Below are 14,533 nucleotides of genomic sequence, written 5' to 3'. Positions count from 1 at the left end.
CTTTTGACTCTTCCTCTTATTTCGTTTTTCAGCTTAGCATTGTGTATACACAACGTAATTAACGGATTCTGACATCAGCCACATATCTCGGACCACCCCACGAGTCTCTCTTAACCGTTCAATTAACGTTCCGCTTGGTGTTGCCACACCTGTCCGCCATCTGCTGTTGAGATACTGTAACGCTTCTCGTCTGAAAAGAGGACTTCTCCCACTGCTGGTGCTGTGCTACCCACTGAAGACGGTCCAGGAAACAAAGAAGAAGACTGAAAGGGTATGATTTCTATTTACTTACTTCTTTTGTTAGTAAATAAGCGGCCTTCAAAAGCGACTATGCTTGTCGTAAGAGGAGACTAACGGGTGGTCAGACTAGCTTGACTTGGTTGATACATGCCATCGTATCCCAATTGTGTGGATTGAGTGTGGCGATAAATAACAAAAAACAAACAAACAGTTGTCTCAGATTATTTATATTTAAAAACATGTATATATTTGTTAAAAGTATGTTTCTATTTATACTGCTCACACAAAGTAGGGGATATTGAAAAGTTACGACGAAAAGCTTCAGAATTATGTTTAATTTTCATTGGGAAACAATAATAATGTGGAAATAAGGATGTTAAAAACAGTTTTGAAAGTAATGACTTTGATCAAGCTGCAATTTCATTTTGTCGACACTGGAAAGTTCATGAGGGGTAGAAACCCAAAAGTTGTGCTTCTATGCTTTCTTCCGGCTTGGATCATCCCAATTGCTCTCGTAACCTTCGCATTGTGGAAAGTGGTGAAGTGATGGATGAACTTGGTCCAAGACCCATGTTTAACACCCATTTTTGCCCGTGAGGCACGTGGATTTTGTCATTTGCACGTGTGACACAAGATGTGATTTCTCATCCCCACCCCCTGGTACGTTTGAGTGCAATTTTCCTGGATGCAAGGGCATCTGGTGGGTCATTGTGAGGCTTGCTCAGACGGACCTATGCTTTTCCTCAATCATACACAAATGTTTTGTAGGCATCTATATTACTGTCTTTGTGCCATTGATTTTAATTTCAATATACCCTACTTTTTGTGAGCAGTTTATATCCTACACATATGAAAAGATTAATGAAAGATTGTTTCTGAAACTTATACAGTGGAAATTTATTTCAGATACCACTGGGAGTGCTTCAGTGAGGACCTCAGTGACCGTTCTCCATCACAGTAGGTGCTCAGCGGAGGGGACTACCTCACCCTTGAGAGGCAGAAACAAGCCAATCATGCACTTACGAGATGGACCTACACCAAGTTCCAGATTACAAGGACTTGTTCCAAAGATGGAAGAGTTCCATAACGAAGCTGAATTTCTAAAGGTATATGTAATTAACTGCATTTTCTGTAATTGCGATTTAACAAAAGAAGGACAGTTATTGTGTGGTTTGTAAATTGGTTTATTGTTTTGTTGCAAAAGTAACGGATTAGTCTTTGTGTAATACCTGACTACCTGAAGATATTTCTTTTTCAGGTTATATGGAAACACTTGTACTCGTCCTCCTCTAACAAGTCTGTTTGGCACTCTGCATGCTGCAAAGGAGCACAATAAATGCGGTGAATGTTACTCAGGATCCTCATGACAACTTTTACCCATGCTCTGAATTCATGGACAAGGTCACCACCGCCTACATCGTAACTGGGGGACTACATTACTTCCAAATGGAACACCTCACTTCTGTCCCAACGTCAAGTTACATGGGTGCTGTTGGCAATCCATATAAAATGATTGATTATTTTCTAGGTCATGCAGCAAAACAGTTTGTAGACAAGCACGTCTTACCGGAGGTTCCTCAACAGCCAGGTCATGGTCTCCAAATCAAACACACTAGCCTGCAGGTACTGTGGAAAACTGTACCAGAGACCAAAAGCTCTCCGCAAACACGAAGCATCCGGAATATAATGCTGAAAACAATCAGGATTCCACATCTTCAGCAGAATCAAGATCATCTATTTATCAGTACACCCGTCTGTCTCTCATGCTTGGGCTTCTTCGAATAAATCACAACGATTCCATTCACATGGGAGATGGTGGCAGGCATGATGAGACTAGTAAAGTGGTTCTGTTTATACTACAAGGCAAGCAAATGTCCAAAGTATGCATATGGTCTCCTTTGAAACACAGGCAAAGGCATATGCTCTCCTATATGAACGGCAGGCTTTATAGATTGATATGGAACCGCACAGTCAACCATCAAGGCAGAGAAGACACCAATCATCCCATCGACCTTGACTTGGAGCATTGCAACAGGGCTTTCAAAGATGATGTACACACATACAAGGGGAGGTACACAGATAAAAGACGATTCTCAAAGTCAGCAGAAGTGCGCTGTCAATGGAAGAATTATGCCAAAAATACGACAAATTGGCATTCCGCAAGAAATGTTCGGGAAGGCATGGAGTTGTTGATCCTTCTTGGTGATATTCTTAAACTTGTAGAACAATTCCATTCCTATGCAGCTCTATTCAATGAGGCCAACAAGCCACTGCCACAGAGAAATCAAAAACATGCTGAGTGACATCCAAAATTGGATTTCAGAAAGTCTTAAAGTCTTCAGTAGCCGCACATACTATAACATCTGAACCTTTTTTCCCGATGTGTAATTCAGTGTCACATGATTAAAACGAGACCCTGTTGCAAAGTCGCTATCACTGTATGTTTCATGATCTTCATGTTCTGAGTCTGAGTGAGATGATGAGCTATCACTCGAGTCAAGGGAAGTTTTGTACAACTCAAGAATATCACATCTACATTCACTACATGGGGTAATTGCATGTCCATGAGTCTCTGCAGTCACAGAGACACTTGCAAGATATGGCACAGTTGTCCATAGCACTCATGACTTCAGTAAAGCTCAACTCGTCGACATACGTTGGTTCTGACATACTGTTTCATTTCATCCGAAATATTCCGCCTGCCACTGAGACATCGTCTAAATTTCATGAGAAGAGCATGTGCCTGCTTTTCTGGATCCCTGCCTGCTCCGTCCTTGTCTCTTGAATATAATCCTCAACATTATTGGCTGGACCATAGTGGATGACGGTTTCCACACTTTGTAAGTCCCAAGCTGAATGGTGTTGAGCAATGGACTATCAAGGGACTATCATCCTCTTGAAACCATTTGGATCCATGAAGGACTCTGACACACTTCCCTGTTTTCCTTCTCATTCATACATATTCTGTATGTTGTTATGCATGATTGATGTTGAACTTTAATTGAAACTTTAGCTTGAAAATTGGCCGATTTCTTTTATGAAATTTAACTCCTATTATAAGAATAAGATCAACATATGCAAAAACAATTGTTGTTAGATGATTATTTTTTTGTAACCGATCAACAAGATCAACTTTAGTGTTTTAGTGTTTTAACTTAGCTAATGTAATGTAATACAGTGGATGTATGCATTCCTTTTTCATAAGGGCATTAACATATATTACATAATGCCTCTACCTGGGACTGCGGCCAAACTTACAAAATTAACCCTTGTTTGAGAGTAACAAGTATCAAGTTCATGATGATTGTAGAAGTGATTGTATGTATTCATAAATGTGACACATGCACATTTTGAAATGTTAATATTTGTGCTTTAACTTTGATTTGATGAATATCAAATTAGATATTGTATACACTTTATAGCTACTTGTGATCAGTGCACATTTTTATACCTTTAGATTGTGCAGTTTCATAGTGGTTAGTAAGAATATTTTGTGAATTTATACTTGTTTTATCACAAAACATGTGAATGAGTGAATGTCGTCTCATACTGCAGTCAGCAATATTGCAGCCATATGAAGGCAGCCTGTAAACCAGTAATTGATACGCACACCATCCTAGTACATAAAACATTCGCTCTCCATGCCTATTTATGGTGTCCCCGTCGTGATTTTGCTGGGATATTGCCAAAAGATGCGTAAATCCATGCTCTCTCAATTCAACATGCCATGCCTTGACAGACAAAACGAAATACAAAATATAACATTTATACTTACAATTTTGCAATGCAGTGTGCTTCATCAATGAAAATTGCCATCAAAATCTTCTCTTTAGTCAGGCTGTGTTCCAAGAACTGTCTCTGGACTTGCAAATATTATTATGTCAGTGTCAGGGTGAAAAAACCGTCACAGTAGCATGGTTGGAGTTATTAAGTTTCTTAAACACGAATGGTGCTAATTCAAAAGTAAGTGATTTTCCTGATCCTGTTGGAGAAAAAAAAGGACATCCTTTCCTCTGAGGTAACTTACAATCACTTGTCTTTGATGATTCCTGAAGTGATCAATTATGTAACTGCATTACCTTCCATACCAACAGTTATACATGTAGTTAAGTTAAATAGAGGGCGTATATACTTAAAACACAACATCAATCCTTTGTTCCGTTCAGCAGTGTGTCAGATTCGTGATGGCTAGCTTGAGGTGGCTAGACTTGCTTTTTGTATGCATTACTAGATTATTTTTTTAAATGAAATAAATATATTCCACGGTCATTGGTGCAGGACTAATTGTGTATATCACCTGAATTTTGGTCAATACCTGAAATACTCAGTCGCCAATACAGCCCCTATTTCATATAAGGTTATGAAAATACATGTCGGTTGGAGCCTGAAGCCTGAAGTAGAATTTAGGTTATTACACGGATGATATACATGTAAGGCCGAAAATTGATGAACTTCTTTATTATGAAGAACACAATGTTTGGGACTAATATCATTAGTTGAAGGAGTAAGTATTACACCCAAACGTTCTGTTCCACACAATGCGTTTCACTTCTGAATGTTTTTCTAAGAGTTGATACATACACTTGCCTTGTATATATGGTTGATGCACGTCGAGTGTCTCAGAAACGCGGGATCTGCAGGTATTAGAGCTGAATACAGTTGTGATTTGACGAATTCTTTTTCTTTTGACTCTTCCTCTTATTTCGTTTTTCAGCTTAGCATTGTGTATACACAACGTAATTAACGGATTCTGACATCAGCCACATATCTCGAACCACCCCACGAGTCTCTCTTAACCGTTCAATTAACGTTCCGCTTGGTGTTGCCACACCTGTCCGCCATCTGCTGTTGAGATACTGTAACGGTTCTCGTCTGAAAAGAGGACTTCTCCCACTGCTGGTGCTGTGCTACCCACTGAAGACGGTCCAGGAAACAAAGAAGAAGACTGAAAGGGTATGATTTCTATTTACTTACTTCTTTTGTTAGTAAATAAGCGGCCTTCAAAAGCGACTATGCTTGTCGTAAGAGGAGACTAACGGGTGGTCAGACTAGCTTGACTTGGTTGATACATGCCATCGTATCCCAATTGTGTGGATTGAGTGTGGCGATAAATAACAAAAAACAAACAAACAGTTGTCTCAGATTATTTATATTTAAAAACATGTATATATTTGTTAAAAGTATGTTTCTATTTATACTGCTCACACAAAGTAGGGGATATTGAAAAGTTACGACGAAAAGCTTCAGAATTATGTTTAATTTTCATTGGGAAACAATAATAATGTGGAAATAAGGATGTTAAGAAACAGTTTTGAAAGTAATGACTTTGATCAAGCTGCAATTTCATTTTGTCGACACTGGAAAGTTCATGAGGGGTAGAAACCCAAAAGTTGTGCTTCTATGCTTTCTTCCGGCTTGGATCATCCCAATTGCTCTCGTAACCTTCGCATTGTGGAAAGTGGTGAAGTGATGGATGAACTTGGTCCAAGACCCATGTTTAACACCCATTTTTGCCCGTGAGGCACGTGGATTTTGTCATTTGCACGTGTGACACAAGATGTGATTTCTCATCCCCACCCCCTGGTACGTTTGAGTGCAATTTTCCTGGATGCAAGGGCATCTGGTGGGTCATTGTGAGGCTTGCTCAGACGGACCTATGCTTTTCCTCAATCATACACAAATGTTTTGTAGGCATCTATATTACTGTCTTTGTGCCATTGATTTTAATTTCAATATACCCTACTTTTTGTGAGCAGTTTATATCCTACACATATGAAAAGATTAATGAAAGATTGTTTCTGAAACTTATACAGTGGAAATTTATTTCAGATACCACTGGGAGTGCTTCAGTGAGGACCTCAGTGACCGTTCTCCATCACAGTAGGTGCTCAGCGGAGGGGACTACCTCACCCTTGAGAGGCAGAAACAAGCCAATCATGCACTTACGAGATGGACCTACACCAAGTTCCAGATTACAAGGACTTGTTCCAAAGATGGAAGAGTTCCATAACGAAGCTGAATTTCTAAAGGTATATGTAATTAACTGCATTTTCTGTAATTGCGATTTAACAAAAGAAGGACAGTTATTGTGTGGTTTGTAAATTGGTTTATTGTTTTGTTGCAAAAGTAACGGATTAGTCTTTGTGTAATACCTGACTACCTGAAGATATTTCTTTTTCAGGTTATATGGAAACACTTGTACTCGTCCTCCTCTAACAAGTCTGTTTGGCACTCTGCATGCTGCAAAGGAGCACAATAAATGCGGTGAATGTTACTCAGGATCCTCATGACAACTTTTACCCATGCTCTGAATTCATGGACAAGGTCACCACCGCCTACATCGTAACTCGGGGACTACATTACTTCCAAATGGAACACCTCACTTCTGTCCCAACGTCAAGTTACATGGGTGCTGTTGGCAATCCATATAAAATGATTGATTATTTTCTAGGTCATGCAGCAAAACAGTTTGTAGACAAGCACGTCTTACCGGAGGTTCCTCAACAGCCAGGTCATGGTCTCCAAATCAAACACACTAGCCTGCAGGTACTGTGGAAAACTGTACCAGAGACCAAAAGCTCTCCGCAAACACGAAGCATCCGGAATATAATGCTGAAAACAATCAGGATTCCACATCTTCAGCAGAATCAAGATCATCTATTTATCAGTACACCCGTCTGTCTCTCATGCTTGGGCTTCTTCGAATAAATCACAACGATTCCATTCACATGGGAGATGGTGGCAGGCATGATGAGACTAGTAAAGTGGTTCTGTTTATACTACAAGGCAAGCAAATGTCCAAAGTATGCATATGGTCTCCTTTGAAACACAGGCAAAGGCATATGCTCTCCTATATGAACGGCAGGCTTTATAGATTGATATGGAACCGCACAGTCAACCATCAAGGCAGAGAAGACACCAATCATCCCATCGACCTTGACTTGGAGCATTGCAACAGGGCTTTCAAAGATGATGTACACACATACAAGGGGAGGTACACAGATAAAAGACGATTCTCAAAGTCAGCAGAAGTGCGCTGTCAATGGAAGAATTATGCCAAAAATACGACAAATTGGCATTCCGCAAGAAATGTTCGGGAAGGCATGGAGTTGTTGATCCTTCTTGGTGATATTCTTAAACTTGTAGAACAATTCCATTCCTATGCAGCTCTATTCAATGAGGCCAACAAGCCACTGCCACAGAGAAATCAAAAACATGCTGAGTGACATCCAAAATTGGATTTCAGAAAGTCTTAAAGTCTTCAGTAGCCGCACATACTATAACATCTGAACCTTTTTTCCCGATGTGTAATTCAGTGTCACATGATTAAAACGAGACCCTGTTGCAAAGTCGCTATCACTGTATGTTTCATGATCTTCATGTTCTGAGTCTGAGTGAGATGATGAGCTATCACTCGAGTCAAGGGAAGTTTTGTACAACTCAAGAATATCACATCTACATTCACTACATGGGGTAATTGCATGTCCATGAGTCTCTGCAGTCACAGAGACACTTGCAAGATATGGCACAGTTGTCCATAGCACTCATGACTTCAGTAAAGCTCAACTCGTCGACATACGTTGGTTCTGACATACTGTTTCATTTCATCCGAAATATTCCGCCTGCCACTGAGACATCGTCTAAATTTCATGAGAAGAGCATGTGCCTGCTTTTCTGGATCCCTGCCTGCTCCGTCCTTGTCTCTTGAATATAATCCTCAACATTATTGGCTGGACCATAGTGGATGACGGTTTCCACACTTTGTAAGTCCCAAGCTGAATGGTGTTGAGCAATGGACTATCAAGGGACTATCATCCTCTTGAAACCATTTGGATCCATGAAGGACTCTGACACACTTCCCTGTTTTCCTTCTCATTCATACATATTCTGTATGTTGTTATGCATGATTGATGTTGAACTTTAATTGAAACTTTAGCTTGAAAATTGGCCGATTTCTTTTATGAAATTTAACTCCTATTATAAGAATAAGATCAACATATGCAAAAACAATTGTTGTTAGATGATTATTTTTTTGTAACCGATCAACAAGATCAACTTTAGTGTTTTAGTGTTTTAACTTAGCTAATGTAATGTAATACAGTGGATGTATGCATTCCTTTTTCATAAGGGCATTAACATATATTACATAATGCCTCTACCTGGGACTGCGGCCAAACTTACAAAATTAACCCTTGTTTGAGAGTAACAAGTATCAAGTTCATGATGATTGTAGAAGTGATTGTATGTATTCATAAATGTGACACATGCACATTTTGAAATGTTAATATTTGTGCTTTAACTTTGATTTGATGAATATCAAATTAGATATTGTATACACTTTATAGCTACTTGTGATCAGTGCACATTTTTATACCTTTAGATTGTGCAGTTTCATAGTGGTTAGTAAGAATATTTTGTGAATTTATACTTGTTTTATCACAAAACATGTGAATGAGTGAATGTCGTCTCATACTGCAGTCAGCAATATTGCAGCCATATGAAGGCAGCCTGTAAACCAGTAATTGATACGCACACCATCCTAGTACATAAAACATTCGCTCTCCATGCCTATTTATGGTGTCCCCGTCGTGATTTTGCTGGGATATTGCCAAAAGATGCGTAAATCCATGCTCTCTCAATTCAACATGCCATGCCTTGACAGACAAAACGAAATACAAAATATAACATTTATACTTACAATTTTGCAATGCAGTGTGCTTCATCAATGAAAATTGCCATCAAAATCTTCTCTTTAGTCAGGCTGTGTTCCAAGAACTGTCTCTGGACTTGTAAATATTATTATGTCAGTGTCAGGGTGAAAAAACCGTCACAGTAGCATGGTTGGAGTTATTAAGTTTCTTAAACACGAATGGTGCTAATTCAAAAGTAAGTGATTTTCCTGATCCTGTTGGAGAAAAAAAAGGACATCCTTTCCTCTGAGGTAACTTACAATCACTTGTCTTTGATGATTCCTGAAGTGATCAATTATGTAACTGCATTACCTTCCATACCAACAGTTATACATGTAGTTAAGTTAAATAGAGGGCGTATATACTTAAAACACAACATCAATCCTTTGTTCCGTTCAGCAGTGTGTCAGATTCGTGATGGCTAGCTTGAGGTGGCTAGACTTGCTTTTTGTATGCATTACTAGATTATTTTTTTTAATGAAATAAATATATTCCACGGTCATTGGTGCAGGACTAATTGTGTATATCACCTGAATTTTGGTCAATACCTGAAATACTCAGTCGCCAATACAGCCCCTATTTCATATAAGGTTATGAAAATACATGTCGGTTGGAGCCTGAAGCCTGAAGTAGAATTTAGGTTATTACACGGACGATATACATGTAAGGCCGAAAATTGATGAACTTCTTTATTATGAAGAACACAATGTTTGGGACTAATATCATTAGTTGAAGGAGTAAGTATTACACCCAAACGTTCTGTTCCACACAATGCGTTTCACTTCTGAATGTTTTTCTAAGAGTTGATACATACACTTGCCTTGTATATATGGTTGATGCACGTCGAGTGTCTCAGAAACGCGGGATCTGCAGGTATTAGAGCTGAATACAGTTGTGATTTGACGAATTCTTTTTCTTTTGACTCTTCCTCTTATTTCGTTTTTCAGCTTAGCATTGTGTATACACAACGTAATTAACGGATTCTGACATCAGCCACATATCTCGGACCACCCCACGAGTCTCTCTTAACCGTTCAATTAACGTTCCGCTTGGTGTTGCCACACCTGTCCGCCATCTGCTGTTGAGATACTGTAACGGTTCTCGTCTGAAAAGAGGACTTCTCCCACTGCTGGTGCTGTGCTACCCACTGAAGACGGTCCAGGAAACAAAGAAGAAGACTGAAAGGGTATGATTTCTATTTACTTACTTCTTTTGTTAGTAAATAAGCGGCCTTCAAAAGCGACTATGCTTGTCGTAAGAGGAGACTAACGGGTGGTCAGACTAGCTTGACTTGGTTGATACATGCCATCGTATCCCAATTGTGTGGATTGAGTGTGGCGATAAATAACAAAAAACAAACAAACAGTTGTCTCAGATTATTTATATTTAAAAACATGTATATATTTGTTAAAAGTATGTTTCTATTTATACTGCTCACACAAAGTAGGGGATATTGAAAAGTTACGACGAAAAGCTTCAGAATTATGTTTAATTTTCATTGGGAAACAATAATAATGTGGAAATAAGGATGTTAAGAAACAGTTTTGAAAGTAATGACTTTGATCAAGCTGCAATTTCATTTTGTCGACACTGGAAAATTCATGAGGGGTAGAAACCCAAAAGTTGTGCTTCTATGCTTTCTTCCGGCTTGGATCATCCCAATTGCTCTCAATCTTTCGTCTTCTCGTAACCTTCGCATTGTGGAAAGTGGTGAAGTGATGGATGAACTTGGTCCAAGACCCATGTTTAACACCCATTTTTGCCCGTGAGGCACGTGGATTTTGTCATTTGCACGTGTGACACAAGATGTGATTTCTCATCCCCACCCCCTGGTACGTTTGAGTGCAATTTTCCTGGATGCAAGGGCATCTGGTGGGTCATTGTGAGGCTTGCTCAGACGGACCTATGCTTTTCCTCAATCATACACAAATGTTTTGTAGGCATCTATATTACTGTCTTTGTGCCATTGATTTTAATTTCAATATACCCTACTTTTTGTGAGCAGTTTATATCCTACACATATGAAAAGATTAATGAAAGATTGTTTCTGAAACTTATACAGTGGAAATTTATTTCAGATACCACTGGGAGTGCTTCAGTGAGGACCTCAGTGACCGTTCTCCATCACAGTAGGTGCTCAGCGGAGGGGACTACCTCACCCTTGAGAGGCAGAAACAAGCCAATCATGCACTTACGAGATGGACCTACACCAAGTTCCAGATTACAAGGACTTGTTCCAAAGATGGAAGAGTTCCATAACGAAGCTGAATTTCTAAAGGTATATGTAATTAACTGCATTTTCTGTAATTGCGATTTAACAAAAGAAGGACAGTTATTGTGTGGTTTGTAAATTGGTTTATTGTTTTGTTGCAAAAGTAACGGATTAGTCTTTGTGTAATACCTGACTACCTGAAGATATTTCTTTTTCAGGTTATATGGAAACACTTGTACTCGTCCTCCTCTAACAAGTCTGTTTGGCACTCTGCATGCTGCAAAGGAGCACAATAAATGCGGTGAATGTTACTCAGGATCCTCATGACAACTTTTACCCATGCTCTGAATTCATGGACAAGGTCACCACCGCCTACATCGTAACTCGGGGACTACATTACTTCCAAATGGAACACCTCACTTCTGTCCCAACGTCAAGTTACATGGGTGCTGTTGGCAATCCATATAAAATGATTGATTATTTTCTAGGTCATGCAGCAAAACAGTTTGTAGACAAGCACGTCTTACCGGAGGTTCCTCAACAGCCAGGTCATGGTCTCCAAATCAAACACACTAGCCTGCAGGTACTGTGGAAAACTGTACCAGAGACCAAAAGCTCTCCGCAAACACGAAGCATCCGGAATATAATGCTGAAAACAATCAGGATTCCACATCTTCAGCAGAATCAAGATCATCTATTTATCAGTACACCCGTCTGTCTCTCATGCTTGGGCTTCTTCGAATAAATCACAACGATTCCATTCACATGGGAGATGGTGGCAGGCATGATGAGACTAGTAAAGTGGTTCTGTTTATACTACAAGGCAAGCAAATGTCCAAAGTATGCATATGGTCTCCTTTGAAACACAGGCAAAGGCATATGCTCTCCTATATGAACGGCAGGCTTTATAGATTGATATGGAACCGCACAGTCAACCATCAAGGCAGAGAAGACACCAATCATCCCATCGACCTTGACTTGGAGCATTGCAACAGGGCTTTCAAAGATGATGTTACACACATACAAGGGGAGGTACACAGATAAAAGACGATTCTCAAAGTCAGCAGAAGTGCGCTGTCAATGGAAGAATTATGCCAAAAATACGACAAATTGGCATTCCGCAAGAAATGTTCGGGAAGGCATGGAGTTGTTGATCCTTCTTGGTGATATTCTTAAACTTGTAGAACAATTCCATTCCTATGCAGCTCTATTCAATGAGGCCAACAAGCCACTGCCACAGAGAAATCAAAAACATGCTGAGTGACATCCAAAATTGGATTTCAGAAAGTCTTAAAGTCTTCAGTAGCCGCACATACTATAACATCTGAACCTTTTTTCCCGATGTGTAATTCAGTGTCACATGATTAAAACGAGACCCTGTTGCAAAGTCGCTATCACTGTATGTTTCATGATCTTCATGTTCTGAGTCTGAGTGAGATGATGAGCTATCACTCGAGTCAAGGGAAGTTTTGTACAACTCAAGAATATCACATCTACATTCACTACATGGGGTAATTGCATGTCCATGAGTCTCTGCAGTCACAGAGACACTTGCAAGATATGGCACAGTTGTCCATAGCACTCATGACTTCAGTAAAGCTCAACTCGTCGACATACGTTGGTTCTGACATACTGTTTCATTTCATCCGAAATATTCCGCCTGCCACTGAGACATCGTCTAAATTTCATGAGAAGAGCATGTGCCTGCTTTTCTGGATCCCTGCCTGCTCCGTCCTTGTCTCTTGAATATAATCCTCAACATTATTGGCTGGACCATAGTGGATGACGGTTTCCACACTTTGTAAGTCCCAAGCTGAATGGTGTTGAGCAATGGACTATCAAGGGACTATCATCCTCTTGAAACCATTTGGATCCATGAAGGACTCTGACACACTTCCCTGTTTTCCTTCTCATTCATACATATTCTGTATGTTGTTATGCATGATTGATGTTGAACTTTAATTGAAACTTTAGCTTGAAAATTGGCCGATTTCTTTTATGAAATTTAACTCCTATTATAAGAATAAGATCAACATATGCAAAAACAATTGTTGTTAGATGATTATTTTTTTGTAACCGATCAACAAGATCAACTTTAGTGTTTTAGTGTTTTAACTTAGCTAATGTAATGTAATACAGTGGATGTATGCATTCCTTTTTCATAAGGGCATTAACATATATTACATAATGCCTCTACCTGGGACTGCGGCCAAACTTACAAAATTAACCCTTGTTTGAGAGTAACAAGTATCAAGTTCATGATGATTGTAGAAGTGATTGTATGTATTCATAAATGTGACACATGCACATTTTGAAATGTTAATATTTGTGCTTTAACTTTGATTTGATGAATATCAAATTAGATATTGTATACACTTTATAGCTACTTGTGATCAGTGCACATTTTTATACCTTTAGATTGTGCAGTTTCATAGTGGTTAGTAAGAATATTTTGTGAATTTATACTTGTTTTATCACAAAACATGTGAATGAGTGAATGTCGTCTCATACTGCAGTCAGCAATATTGCAGCCATATGAAGGCAGCCTGTAAACCAGTAATTGATACGCACACCATCCTAGTACATAAAACATTCGCTCTCCATGCCTATTTATGGTGTCCCCGTCGTGATTTTGCTGGGATATTGCCAAAAGATGCGTAAATCCATGCTCTCTCAATTCAACATGCCATGCCTTGACAGACAAAACGAAATACAAAATATAACATTTATACTTACAATTTTGCAATGCAGTGTGCTTCATCAATGAAAATTGCCATCAAAATCTTCTCTTTAGTCAGGCTGTGTTCCAAGAACTGTCTCTGGACTTGTAAATATTATTATGTCAGTGTCAGGGTGAAAAAACCGTCACAGTAGCATGGTTGGAGTTATTAAGTTTCTTAAACACGAATGGTGCTAATTCAAAAGTAAGTGATTTTCCTGATCCTGTTGGAGAAAAAAAAGGACATCCTTTCCTCTGAGGTAACTTACAATCACTTGTCTTTGATGATTCCTGAAGTGATCAATTATGTAACTGCATTACCTTCCATACCAACAGTTATACATGTAGTTAAGTTAAATAGAGGGCGTATATACTTAAAACACAACATCAATCCTTTGTTCCGTTCAGCAGTGTGTCAGATTCGTGATGGCTAGCTTGAGGTGGCTAGACTTGCTTTTTGTATGCATTACTAGATTATTTTTTTAAATGAAATAAATATATTCCACGGTCATTGGTGCAGGACTAATTGTGTATATCACCTGAATTTTGGTCAATACCTGAAATACTCAGTCGCCAATACAGCCCCTATTTCATATAAGGTTATGAAAATACATGTCGGTTGGAGCCTGAAGCCTGAAGTAGAATTTAGGTTATTACACGGACGATATACAT

At 39.1% G+C, this 14,533-nt stretch overlaps 2 long non-coding RNA genes across 2 annotated transcripts; both read left to right on the top strand.

The window, feature by feature from the left end:
- The first annotated feature begins 192 nt into the window (after nucleotides 1-192).
- Nucleotides 193-4,509, top strand: LOC125378533. The gene is made up of 3 exons (XR_007220259.1): nucleotides 193-271; nucleotides 1,147-1,346; nucleotides 1,499-4,509. It is a non-coding gene; the product is annotated as an uncharacterized LOC125378533 (long non-coding RNA).
- A 493-nt stretch (nucleotides 4,510-5,002) lies between these two features.
- LOC124125314 lies at nucleotides 5,003-12,146 on the top strand. Its single transcript, XR_007220258.1, has 6 exons — nucleotides 5,003-5,193; nucleotides 6,070-6,269; nucleotides 6,422-8,003; nucleotides 9,878-10,116; nucleotides 11,009-11,208; nucleotides 11,361-12,146. It is a non-coding gene; the product is annotated as an uncharacterized LOC124125314 (long non-coding RNA).
- Nucleotides 12,147-14,533: the final 2,387 nt, after the last annotated feature.

Source organism: Haliotis rufescens, unplaced genomic scaffold, assembly GCF_023055435.1.
Source record: "Haliotis rufescens isolate VD_foot unplaced genomic scaffold, xgHalRufe1.0.p SCAF_124, whole genome shotgun sequence".
NCBI lineage: Eukaryota > Metazoa > Mollusca > Gastropoda > Lepetellida > Haliotidae > Haliotis > Haliotis rufescens.
This window is presented reverse-complemented; position numbering and strand designations above follow the sequence as displayed.